Source organism: Aquarana catesbeiana, linkage group LG01 (genome assembly GCF_042186555.1).
Source record: "Aquarana catesbeiana isolate 2022-GZ linkage group LG01, ASM4218655v1, whole genome shotgun sequence".
In the NCBI taxonomy this organism is placed as follows: Eukaryota; Metazoa; Chordata; class Amphibia; order Anura; family Ranidae; genus Aquarana; species Aquarana catesbeiana.
Genome location: NC_133324.1, coordinates 799,115,708 through 799,129,872, shown reverse-complemented (window position 1 = coordinate 799,129,872; position 14,165 = coordinate 799,115,708). Strand labels below are relative to the sequence as shown.

The window sequence follows — 14,165 nt, the reverse complement described above, 5'->3', positions numbered from 1 at the left end:
CCCTTTGGAAGATTTCCCCCTCTATTACTATTCTGGGGACAACTCAAAAATGTTGATTCTCTTTTACTTTCACTTTCAATGATAAATGCAAACAGGACAAATCAAGAGGGTGAATCTCCATAAGGAGGACACAGACAGTGATAAAAATGACAGGTGTTCTAATCCCTCTCCACTCTATCCAAAACGTAAAAAAAAGTTTCGCCTTTAGTTATACTTTAACCACTTAACGATATACAGATATACTGCAGCAGGGTGGCCCTATTGTGAAAATCGCTGTACCAGTGTAATATATACAGCGGGCGTGCCCACGGTGCTGGAGCCAATGGTCATGGCCGGCAGCTGCAATATCAGTCAGCCACCCGCGATTGCTCCACAGAGAGGCAGAACGGGGATCTGCCTATGTAAACAAGGTGGATCACTGTTCTGACAGGGGAGTAGAGAGAAATCGTCTGTTCCTAGTGATCAGGAACAGCGATCTCGCTGTACTCCCAGTCAGTCCACCCCCCCCCAGTTAGAAAGCACCTCCCTAGGACACACTTAACCCTCATTAGCGCTTGTCAGTGCAGCCTTATCAGTACCTGTCAGTGAAAGAAAAAACTAAATTCTATAATAGAAACAAAGAAAAACTTTTTTTTTCAAAAATTTCAGTCTTTTTTGGTTTGTTTAGCAAAAAATAAAAAACTCAGCGGTGATCAAATACCACCAAAAGCTCTATTTGTGGGATGAAAATGATAAAAATGTAGTTTGGGTACAGTGTTGCATGGCATTGCAATTGTCATTCAAAGTTTTGTGTATTTAAAATGAATTTGAAGCATAGACATAGACAGGCATTCACATGACTTCTTTTCTTAATCACACATAGGAATATAGGAACCATAGATGCTAAAGAAATACATAGCTCTACCAGAAATATACACAAGTGAACATATTTACAATGCCTCCACCTAATGGATGGAGAGCAGTATAACACACTAATACTCCTTCCCCCAGACCTCAAAGTCTTTGAGATAACTGGGAGGGTGAATATTTCTCCTTGGATGCCTAAGGACCACTGTTTGAGACAGTTCCCTGGGACCCTCAGTTAGGTGCTATTCTTCTTCTTGTGCTGTGTCAGAAGGACTGAAAGAAACTGGCTCTGCAATAACATTTCCTGGAGAAATAGCACCTGTATCAACCAATGGTTCACCATGATCTGGCATCACTGGAATCTTTGTACCACTAGAACCAGCAGCAGGTACAATTTCACCACTTCTTTCTCGGATTTGATCAACGTGCCTTCATAATATCCTGCCATCAGCAATTTGTACTTTGTATGACAAAGGTCCTGTAGCCACAAGCACTTTTTCCAGTATCCTACAAGGCACAGCAGCATAGGTTCTAACATAGACAGCAATGTCAGGCTAAAACACTCTCAAAGAAACATTAGCATCCTTTTTAAAATGCAGTTCTTGCTTTTCTTGTAACTCCGATGTCAGATCAGGGTGTAAACGACCCAAACATGTTTTTAGACAACGGTTCATTAGGAGCCCTGCTGGGCTACAACCAGTGCTTGAGCATGGTGTCACATGTTGTTGCAGATGGAAATGTGCAAGTCTCTGATTACAATCTCCTTGAACAATTCTCTTCACCATTTTGACCTCTTAATGATGGGTGGAATGGTGCACTCATAACATGTCGAATAAGATTGCTTGCCATAAAGGTTTTGAATTCTGAGGTAAGGGATGTAACTGATACAACGTCCAGCCATTTTGAGAAGTAATCAACAACTAAAAAAAGCATCTGTCCTTGAAAAGGCCCCGCAAAATCTATATTCAACTGTGACCAAGGTGACTTAGTCACTTCCCAGGGATGTACTGAGGCTTTACGTGGAACATGATGGGTGGAGTGACATTGTCAGGAAAGATTCCCTCCGCTGGTAATATCTATCATTTGGCGTGCAACACTGAGGTCCACCAGCAGGTGTCTCCTAGTGGTTTGGAACTGTCAGAGCTTTTTCCTGCTGGTATTATGTCATCTTTGTGCCGCAGTACTGACGTCCACAAGCGGATGGATCCTGGCAGTGTGGAGCAGGCATTACCTTCTGCAATTAAGCATCACCTGACTTTGATAGCAGCTATAGTATAAATACCAAATAAATGCATACACACTTTGCCCTGGTATTGTCCTTGTGCCCTTACCTGCAGCCTGTTTATCTGTGAGTCTGATCCTGATCCTGGACCTGGACCTGAACCCTGATCCCTGATTCCTGTATCCTGTATCCTGAACCCTGAACCTGTTTGTTTATGTTCCTGTATCCCTGGATCCTTGCCCTGCAACCTAAATCCTTCCATCTTGTTCCCTGTCTATTTACTCCTAGCCCCCCATCTGCTGATCTCCTTTTTATGACCCTGGCCTGGCTTGACTACAATTCTGGTACTCCCCTTTTCTATATATATACTGGTTGGTTATTATCACTGTTTGGTTGTTCAGTTTGTTTACTCTGTATTGGTGGTGTGTTCACATTTATATGCATTTACTTTAATAAACTTATTTACTTTCACCTGTTTATGTCTGGTTCACTCTGTCGCGGTCACACAGTTCTGATCACATCTGGTTTATGATAGAATACCAGGGCCATCCCTGACCAGAAGTGGCTGCACAGGGGAACCATTTTGATTCAGTTTGGTTGCAAACATGAATGCTGATTAGGTTATTTATTTTTCTCTGGCATCTGAAAGTAGCGATTATTGCCACCAGGCTTTGAAAGGATGGTCTAGTGACCAGTTGTTTGAAGCTATCCATCTGGCTCACTCCCTGGTCGATCAGGGTTATATATTGTTTGGGGAGGTGTAGCCTTTGATCAATCTATGTACTGAGCTGGCCCTGCCCTGTATTCCAGAGGGCCGTGATGATTTCACTCCTCCTTTTGATTTGAATCAGGTTGTATCCCTAGTATGGCTTTTTGAAGATGATCCAGACGATTTTTGTGAGCACTATTCAGCCTGTTCCCCACAGGTGATTGCTGAGTGCATTGTGTCTGCTCAGTCTTTTGTTAAACAGGGAGATTTAAAACTACAGTTTGTACAACCTATACTTTCGGCATGGTCTGACATGGTGCAATCAGCCCCAGCCAAACAAACCACCTCTGTCATCAGACAGCAGCCTACCCAAATGTATGAATGTATGTTTCCCCATCAGCCATGTCAACCTCAGTTGCAGCCCAGTATATACTGCTCCCAACCAAATACTCATATCCGGTCTCTGCTCCCTGTACCTATCCTGCATTCAACCCACCTGCCTCTTCCCCGCTGCCTACAAACTCACAAGATCTTCCCCCAGCTACTGTTACCTCTTCTCTGCCATATCCCAATCCTCCTTTCCAGTCTGCTGCACCACTTACCTACAGTCCTGCTGTCACCTATAAAGCCTCAGTGGCTAAGCCAAAGAAAAAACAAAAGTTTTTCCCAACCAAAACGATCCTGCCATTAACCCAACCTGCCTCCACACCCACCAATCTGTTCCTGCTTGAAGTTCCGGGGCCAGTATCCCAGCCCGAAGTGCCAGAGTTCCAGCCCAAGGTGCCAGAGTTCCAGCCCGAGGTGCCAGAGTTCCAGCCCGAGGTGCCAGAGTTCCAGCCCGAGGTGCCAGAGTTCCAGCTGGAGGTGCCAGAGTTCCAGCTGGAGGTGCCAGAGTTCCAGCCGGAGGTGCCAGTGTGCCAGTGTTCCAGCCGGAGGTGCCAGTGTTCCAGCCTGAAAAGCCAGCGTTCCTGCCTGAAGAGCCAGAGTCAGCGTTCCTGCCTGAAGAGCCAGAGCCAACGTTCCAGCCTGAAGAGCCAGAGCCAGCGTTCCAGCCTGAAGAGCCAGAGCCAGCGTTCCAGCCTGAAGAGCCAGAGCCAGCGTTCCAGCATGAAGAGCCAGCGTTCCAGTCTGAGGAGCCAGAGCCAGCGTTCCATGTTTATCCCAGTCCGAAGTGCCAGAGTTTCAGCCGGAGGTGCCAGAGTTCCAGCCGGAGGTGCCAGAGTTCCAGCCGGAGGTGCCAGAGTTCCAGCCGAAGGTGCCAGAGTTCCAGCCGGAGGTGCCAGAGTTCCAGCCGGAGGTGCCAGCGTTCCAGCCTGAAGAGCCAGAGCCAGCGTTCCAGCCTGAAGAGCCAGAGCCAGCGTTCCAGCCTGAAGAGCCAGAGCCAGCGTTCCAGCCTGAAGAGCCAGAGCCAGCGTTCCAGCCTGAAGAGCCAGAGCCAGCTTTCCAGCCTGAAGAACCAGAGCCAGCGTTCCAGCTTGAAGTCCCAGTGTCTGTTTCCCGGTCTGAGGGTGTGTTGCCCATTTCCCGGCCTGCCGAGCCTGCTGCCCAGCCTGATGTGTTTCTGTCTGCTGCCCAGTCTGATGAGCCTCTGTCTGCTGCCCAGCGTGATGAGCCTCTGTCTGCTGCCCAGCGTGATGAGCCTCTGTCTGCTGCCTAGCGTGATGAGCCTCTGTCTGCTGCCCACCCTGATGTGCCACTGTCTGCTGCCCAGCCTGATGTGCCACTGTCTGCTGCCCAGCCTGATGTGCCACTGTCTGCTACCCATCTTGATGTACCCGTGCTTGCTGCCCAGCTTGAAGTGCCTGTGCTTGTTGCCCAGCTTGCAGTGCCCATGCCTGTTGCCCAGCTTGAAGTGCCTGTTGCCCAGCTTGAATTGCCTGTGCCTGCTGCCCAGCTTGATGTGCCCATGCCTGCTGCCCAGCTTGATGTGCCCGTGCCTGCTGCCCAGCTTGATGTGCCCGTGTCTGCTGCCCAGCTTGATGTGCCTGTGTCTGCTGCCCAGCTTGATGTGCCCGTGTCTGCTGCCCAGCTTGATGTGTCCATGCCTGCTGCCCAGCTTGATGTGCCTGTGCCTTCTGTCCCGCTTGATGTGTCTGTCCCTGCTGCCCAGCTTGACGTACTTATTGCCCAACCTGATGTGACTTTGCCCACTGCCCGGCTAGACGCCATGGACTTTTCCTCGCTCCTTTGAGGGGGGGGTACTGTCAGGAAAGGTTTCCTCCGCTGGTAATATCTATCATTTGGCGTGCAGTACTGAGGTCCACCAGCAGGTGTCTCCTGGCAGTTTGTAACTGTCAGAGATTTGTCCTGCTGGTATTATGTCATCTTTGGGCCGCATTACTGGCGTCCACCAGCGGATGGATCCTGGCAGTGTGGAGGAGGCATTACCTTCTGCAATTAGGCATCACCTGACTTTGATAGCAGCTATAGTGTAAATACCCGGCAAGCACACGCACACCTTGCCCTGGTATTGTCCTTGTGCCCTGACCTGCAGCCTGTTTATCTGTGAGCCTGATCCTGATCCTGGACCTGAACCCTGATTCCTGTATCCTGAATCCTGAACCTGTTTGTTTCTGTTCCTGTATCCCTGGATCCTTGCCCTGCAACCTAAATCCTTCCATCTTGTCCCCTGTCTGTTTACTCCTGGCCCCCCATCTGCTGATCTCCTGTTTATGACCCTGGCCTGGCTTGACTAGGATTCTGGTACTCCCTTTTGCTATATATATACTGGTTGGTTATTATCACTGTTTGGTTGTTCAGTTTGTTCACTCTGTTTTGGTGGTGTGTTCACGTTTATATGCATTTACTTTAATAAACTTATTTACTTTCAGCCGTTTATGTCTGGTTCACTCTGCCGCAGTCACACAGTTCTGGTCACATCTGGTTTATAACAGACATGGTACACAGTTCTGTACCCACTTCTCAATCACTTCATCCATTTTAGGCCATCAAACATAATTTCTGGCTAACGCTTTCATGCTGACTATTCCAGGATGTCTTTTGTGGAGAGCATGCAGTACTTGAGCTTGTCCTGCCTTTGGAATTACCACTCTGTTTCCCTATAATAGGCAACCTTTAGGCTCCATGCACACTAGGAGCAGAAAAAACATCAATGTTTTTCTCTTAAAAACGTGGCATAAAAGACACAAATTGAAAGCATATTGTACAAAGTTTAGGCGAGTCTATGAGAGTTTAAGAGCATCTAGTTTATAGGTGTTTTTTGCACTACATACCCCTCTGCAAAAGCCAGGAAATGATGTACAGTGACAACACACCTTTTTTTTTTTTTTTTACTAAAAAAACTTTGAAACTTTCAGAAGAGATAAGAGGAGTTTAGGAGAGACTGATGTTTTTACAGCTCCTAAACTTCTCCAGAAAACACGTTAGAGAAGGGTTTTTTCCTGCCTCTGAATGCTCCTGACAGAAAACACCTGTAGAAGTCATAATGTGCAAAGACATATAGAACACAATAGAAGTGTTTCTAGAGGCAGGTGAAAAAAACGTCAAACGCCTGTAGAATCGATGTTTTTTAAGTCCAGTGTGCATGGAACCTTATAGGCAGACAGTTCATGTTTGTGCACTAAAAATGGTTTGAACTTCTCTTCAACTTTTGATTTGGGCCATCACCTCCACACCCTGTTGAGCACACGGGCCAGCGCGGGATCTTTAGCAGTCATACCAGCAATGTCTCTAGCATGTAACGGAGGGCTTGGAATGGATTCCAACATGAGAACCTCAGGCACAGAAGGGACAAGGAAATCAGGAGAAAACAAAGGCAACCGGCTTAACCCATCTGCATGAGTGATATTCTTGCCAGGACTATATTCAAAATCACAGTCATAGGCATTCAGCGTGAGTGACCAGCTGAGCATTCGTGGGGAAAGAATTTGAGGAGTGGGAATACTCATGGTGAACAGACCCAGCAAAGGCTTATGGTCTGTTACAATGGTAAACCTCCTCCCATACGAATAGCCATTAAACTTTTTTACCCCGGACACAATAGCTAAAGCATCCTTGTCAATTTGAGCATAATTCCTTTCTGTCGTAGACAAGGTCCTTGAATAGAATGCAATAGGAGCCTCAACACCAGTTTCCAAAGCATGACTCAAAACAGCTCCAATGCCATATGGAGAATTAACACAGGTAAGAGTGAGTGTTTTTTGTAAATCATAGTGTACAAGTACACTGTCAGAAGATAACAGCTTTTTTGCAGCATTTAAAGCTGTAAAATGCATGTCAATCCACTTCCATGGAACATCTTTATCTAGTAAACGATGCAGGGGTTCAGCAACAGTTGCTTTGTCAGGCAGAAAAGAATTGTAAAAATTAAGTAACCCTAGGAAAGCTTGCAGCTCTTGTTTGTTTGCTGGGACAGGAGCTTTATGGATAGCTTCAACCTTAGAATCAGTTGGATAAATTCCATGTTCATCAATTCTGTATCCAAGGAAATCCACTCTGTTTACCCCCAAAACACACTTTTCTTTTTTAAGTTTGAGACCAGCATCAAGAAAAAGTTTCAAAACAAGTTGTAGTTGTAAAGCCAAAGACTCCGCTCCAATAAGAACATCATCAAAATAAGGTACTACACCTGGAAGTCCAGATAAGAGGTCCTCTATTCATTTCTGGAATAATCCGGGAGCAGTGGAAATGCCAAACTACAAACATTTTGCTAGGAAAGCTCCTTGTGTGTTATTGTTTGTGCATCCGCAGCGTTGTCATCCACAGGTAATTGTTGGTAACCTTGTGCAATATCCAGTTTGGCAAATACCTTCCCTTTTGCTAACATAGTCAGAATTTCATGTACAGCTTGAATTTAATAGGCATGTTCCTGCAGTGCTTTGTTGATTGTGCATTTATAGTCAGCACAAATTCTAACGTCACCATGTGGCTTCAATACTGGAACTATTGGGGTACACCACTTAGGGTGTGTTACAGGTTTAAGTATACCTTGCTACACAAAACATGTAATCTCAGCATACATTTTTGGTCTGAGAGCTAATGTAACTTTGCGCAGTTTCAAACGAATTGGGGTTACTGTAGGGTTTAATTTGAAAGAAACAGGAGGGCCTTTATACATGTCAAGGCCTTCTTCAAAAACTGCACTAAAGTCTTCTATCACATTCTATAGAGTAACTGGAGGTTATGAACTCCCGATAATGAAATTCCAAGGGGTTCAAACCACTCTCTACCCAGCAAACTTTCTCTTTGTCCCTTAGTAATTATTAAGCGTAAGCACCCTCTGAAATTTCCATATTTCACTGGGACAAAGCAAGCACCCTCAACTTCCACAACTTGTTTGCTGTAGTCTATCAACTGGATATCACAGGGTACTATTGAAGGAGCATTGTGAGGCCATAATGTGGTAGCATTTATTCTGAAATCAAGGAATATGCACACCCTGAATCTACTTCCATTGTGCATGGAACATCTTCTAACACAATCTTGGGGTAAATCAGTCCTGATGAAGAGTTTTCCACTTTATACACATAGTCATTTGTATAAACACCTGAAGAGGTTTTATCTTTCGGAAAAACAATTGGCGCATTAATGGAGTGTGCTGCTGTTGGTATTGTATTCACATTTGTAGACTGATCTTTAGTCTGACAGACTGTTTGTATGTGACCTCTACGTTTGCATGTGTGACAAACTGCATTTATAAGCTTCAGCTGTAACGCTTCCCTGTAAATGGAACTACGACATCAGTGTGCGGTGCAAAGTCCTTTGATTTAACATTTACCTTTGCCACTTGATTTATATCCGGTGAATTAACTTTGCTGGAGGAAGATTGAATTTCTTTTGACTGAAGGTATGCAGCCTCATATGCAAGCGCTTCCTCTTGTGCAGTAATAAAAGTTCTGTTTGGCTAGAAGTCTCCTCTGCAGTGCTTCATGTTGTACTCCACACACTAGCCTGTCCCTTAGCAAGGATTCTAAACTTGCATCAAAATTGCAATCTTCGGATAGCATGCGCAGTTCTGCAATATATGATGCAATGCTCTCACCCTGTTGTTGGTTTCGTCTGTTAAAATGGAAGCGCCTCAAATTTTGTGTATTTAAAATGAATTTGAAGCATAGACATAGACAGGCATTCACAGGACTTCGTTATTTAAAGTGGATGTAAACCCAATGTCATCCTTTCTACTACTGCCATAGGGGTTATCTATGAGGATATACACGCCTCCTGCATGTATCTTTACCTGTCAAATGTCTCCCCTCTGTTATTAGACCCGAAAAACTGCATATTCTGTGGGTGGGTCTGTTGTCTGGAGCTCGTGGGTGGAGTCGTGATGTCAGTAGACTCCCCGCCCACCTCTACACTCCCCTTGTCAATATGCATTTTCTCCTGTGTATTTCTTACACTGAACTTCTGCTATGATCTCTAACATCCAGTGAAAAGACAGGAAAGTAACCACATGACTTCAGCATGCCAAATCATGCTGAGGTATGGAACAGCCAATCCTTGCAGAGCTGCTGAAGAAAGGAGTGGGGGTGGGAATTAATGTCTTGGGCTAGTGCACGAGATATGTAAATCTCCTGTCACTCACAGCAAGGGGGAGGATTTGACAAAGTTTTTCTCTGTTTGTCAAGATTTATCTCACTGAACAATAAAAGAGGATTGCTCAGAGCTGGATTAACTCTGTGTGGCAAGACTGGGCTCAAATGATAGGAAATCTTATTCTCCACATTATGACATCAAAAAAAAAAAAAAAAAAATTGGGGGGTTTACATCCACTTTAATCACACACAGGAATACAGGAACAATAGATGCTAAAGAAATATATAGCTCTACCAGAAATATACACAAGTGAACATATTTACAATGCTTCCCCCTACTGGATGGAGAGCAGTATAACACACTAATATATAACACATAGTGTGACAGCGCTGAAAGCTGAAAATTGTCCTGAACGGGAAGGGGGAAGTTCACTGTATTGAAGTGGTTAAACAAACAAGAGTGATCGGTGAGGGACACTGCATGTAATTCTCACAGGAATCGCAGCACATTCCTGTGCAAATTACATGCAGTGTCTCTGGGGTGCGCTTTGAGTCATGGATCTATATGGCTAAATTCACACCAAACTCGTGCAGGACCCTTTTTTTGTCCGCACCAGAATTACACTGCATTTTGCAAACCGATTGCGGGGCGTCGTTAACTTAAAATACACTCTGCAATTGGTTTGCATGTACAGGCTGCAAAGTTGTTGCGATGCGGAGTCCGCAGTGAATTCGCTGTGAATTTGCACCACGTCTACTATGAACCAAGGATGAAGGGGAAAAGGAAAGGAGGCTACAAAAGCAGGATCTCCTTGCCATAATCCCTGCATGAGTCAAACATGGGTTTCTATAAGCAGACTAAAACATTTAAGCCCTCATGCACACAGGCTGTTAAAATAACGTTATGAAAACGCCAGTATCTTTGCAGTGATTTTTTTAAACTTTTTTCAGCGTTTTTGCAATAGCGTTTTTGAGCGTTTTTCCGCGTTAGCGTTTTTGAGCGTTTTTTTTTTTTTTTTCTCAATTTTTTTTTTTTTTTTTCAATGGATCAAAAACGTTAAAAAACGTTGGTGAATGACGTTTTTGAGCGTTTTTGAGCATTTTTGAGCGTTAGAGCGTTTTTACAGCTGAAAAACGTCTCTCAGAACCCACTGGTCCTGGGTTTTTTTTACAGCTTAAAAACGTCTATGCCACTTGCAGCTCAAAAACGCCTAGGTGGGCATGAAGTCATAGACTAACATAGACAGGCCTTTTTAAGCTGCAAAAAAAGCTCAAAAAAGCAGCTGTAAAAATGTCCGTGTGCATGAGGACTAATAGGCAATCATTTTAAAAATCCCTCTGGCCACTTGTTTGTTCTTGTGGAAGTACTTATCCAGTAAAGATACTGTAGATGCATTAAAAAAAATACTCTGTTATAATCTCATTCTCTGTTATACTGTAATGTGTCTGAGCTTTTTTGTAGGCTTTGCATCAATGTCTCACTTATAAAAAGCACTTAACTACGTTAAAAAAAAACTGATATCATTTATACTTAGTTTGTCATATATAAATAGTCAATATGTACTTCACTAGAAATGTTCTTCCTATTCAGAAAAAATAAATTGCACTAATATATTACAAAGCAGTTCTAAAATTTAGCTTATACTTGATGTAATTAGTGTCTGTTATACCATTATTTCAAAAAATGAAGTGTTAATTAAAAAGTATAGCTAATCTATTTTGTAAAGTATTATTTGTAGTTCTTTTTCCTGTAATTTGCCTATATCACTATGTGTACCAGTACTGCCACCTGCAGCAGCACCGTAGAACTACTCTTCATCAAAGGTCAACTGGGGTATGCAATGTGCTTCTGTGTAATAAATGTCAGCAAGTCCTGTGAAATGACAATGTACTGTACCTGGTGGATGTTCTATCAGTGTTACCTTTATTAAACTTAGTGGAGAAAACATAGCTATCAAACAACACCTTAGAATTAAAGTTTACCTTTCTCACAAATGTGTTAAAGAAGATCTAACATAGAATTTTTATTTTACATTTCTATCCCCTATGGGACAAAGTACATGTTGTTGCAAACAGTTAAAAGCATTGGGCATGTTTGAAAATTTCTCTCCCCGCAACACATCAAGTTTTGTGTATAATTGTGTAATCCAGCATGCTCCTTACATCCTAAACCTACATTTCCTGGGTGCTGCAGTAACGTGACGGATGGCGCTGTCAAATGCAAAGCCTATTAGAGTGAAGTATAAGCAAGACATTTATTCATCACCATAGAACAAAGCAACATTTCGGGGGCCACTGATGACTCTTTCCTTGTGCAGGCAATGACAACAACAGTGCACACAAGGTTTAAATAGGCAGACCAATGACAAACCCTTAAGTTCCAGACACCATATACCTATATAGGTAGGTTTCATGCCATGCTAATGCACCCTAAACCACCTCTTCAAACATTAGAGGGTCTCCAGAGTCTGTGTAAACGCTGGTGTTTTATATATATTTTGCCTTTGCATTGACAGTGGATTCTGTATATTAAGGCTAGATTCACACCTATGCATTTTTAGTACTTTTTGCATTTTGCAGATTTGCACTACAGAACGTGTTCCATTGGAAACCATGTTGAATGGACTGTAGTGCAAATCTGCAAAATGCAAAAAGCACTAAAAATGCATAGGTGTGACTCCAGCCTAAATGATTGCTTTTGGGCTTTCTTGCACATACTTTACTCTGGTGTGCCAGTGATATCTCTGTGTTTGGACATCACATTTGTGTCCTCAGTTTACCAGAATACCTACAGAAATGGTTTTATTGGATTGGTATGCTACAACAGAGCCTGGATGATGAACCTGAAGTCCAAGTACTGTCAATACTTGTTTAAGTTGTAGACAAAGTTAGGAAGGGATAAAACCCCTATCAATTTCTTGGTGTCTCCTTAGGGAGATTTCCATTCTGGCGATCATTTCAGGATTATATATGATTATTGGTCTCTTCTTTTTTTTTGTGATGGCTTTCAGTATTATATTGATTGTATTATTCACCAGCTGCCTTGTCAAAAAGAAGAAGTGGATCCCAAGGAAGCCCGCATCGGGCGCAACACGTCAATCCACTTTTGCGCACTCAATTGTACATTATCCATGAGCTGTTGACCATTGTTTCTATAATTATGAGGGAACTACATTATTAATGGAATAATAAAGTTGGTCTTTTATGTATTTTTTGTGCTTTTTCTCGTGAATTTTGGCCACATTAAAATCCCCGTTCTCACTGTCCCTTGATTGTTGAGGATACATGTGGGTTATTAAATACTCCAACTGTTACAATATTGGGGATAGTGCAATTTTTTGTAATTGACTCCCTCACCTTTCATTGTATATGAGATTTCAGTTCACTTCCTGTCCCAAGCACACAGAGGAATTCTCTAAGGGCTCATTCAAAACGATGATTAATCCTGTCCTCTGTGCAGAGCCACTGGCAGATGCAAGGGCATCCACCTCAGAGCTGTCAGCAGGCAGCCCATAGAAGTGGATGCAGATGCAGCGGCCACAGAGACACATTCATATGCAAATGGCATGCCCACTCTGTTTGTAACATATTCACCACCATCCACGACCTATTTATCACAAACTACCTGAAACTACTTGCAATTACTGAGACCCGGATTCAAGAATCTGACTTATCTTCTTCTGCTACTCTCACCTATGCTGGCTTCCTGTGGACTCACTCTTCCAGGCCTAGTGGACGGAAAGGAGGTGGTGTTGGAATCCTCCTATCCCCTCAAAGCACTTTTCAGGTTCTTCATCCATGCCCCTCTCTGTCCCTCTGCTCATTTGAAGCTCACTGTATTTGTCTATTTTCTCCAGTTTCATTGAGAATTGCTGTGATCTATCGGCCCCCTGGACTGGTATCAAGCTTCCTTGACGACTTCTCTGCCTCTCTACCCTACTTTCTCTCTACTGAAATTCCAACAATCATTGTTGGTGACTTCAACATCCCTGTTAATCTTAACACTCCCGCTACTTCTAAGCTGCTGAGCCTAACATCCTCTTTTGACCTAAAACAATGGACACACGTTTCTACTCACTCTGTTGGCAACTGCCTTTACCTCATATTCTCCTACAGTACCTATGCACTATGCACAATCTCTCCAATATCCCTTTTCCTCTCTCTGATCACCACCTTATTTGTTTCACTTTCTCCTTATCTTCCTCCTCCTTGCCTTCCAACTACCAAACTATTACCCGTAGAAACCTTCGCCATCTTCACCCTTCTCTTCTTTTTTTCTGCTACAGATTGTCTCTAAGACAAAATCTCATCCTTGTCCTGCCCCAACTTGTCCACTTCTGTCTTCAACAGTTCACTGTCATCCACCCTGGATACCTTTGCCCCCCTCACTACACACAGAATCAGGCCCTGACCGCTACAACCCTGGCAGACAATACCAGAAGCCTCAAAAAATATAGCCGCGCTTTTGAGCGTCTGTGGCGTAAGACTAATGCAGCGTACACACGGTCGGACTTTTCGACCGGACTGGTCTGACGGACGCTGACGGACAATCCGATCATGTGTGGGCTTCACCGGACCTTCAGCTGACTTTTCCAGTTGCAAATCTGACAGACTTTAGATTTGGAACATGCTTCAAATCTTTACGTCGTAACTCCACCGGACCCAGAAATCCACTCGACTGTATGCTAGTCCGACAGACAAAAACCGACGCTAGGGCAGCTATTGGCTACTGGCTATCAACTTCCTTATTTTAGTCCAGTGTGCGTCATCACGTACAAATCTGTCGGACTTTGGTGTGATCGTGTGTAAGCAAGTCCATTCGTTAAAAAGTCAGTCGGAAGTCCGTCAAAAGTCCGCCGGAAAGTCTGTCGGACCAGTCCGGTCGAAAAGTCCG

General features: G+C 43.8%; 1 protein-coding gene across 2 annotated transcripts in view; it reads right to left on the bottom strand.

Annotated features, from left to right (window-relative positions):
* The window catches only part of LOC141114186 (cytochrome P450 4V2-like), a 196,297-nt gene that overhangs the window by 52,555 nt on the left and 129,577 nt on the right, over window positions 1-14,165 (bottom strand). The gene's annotated exons all lie outside the window — the stretch shown is intronic.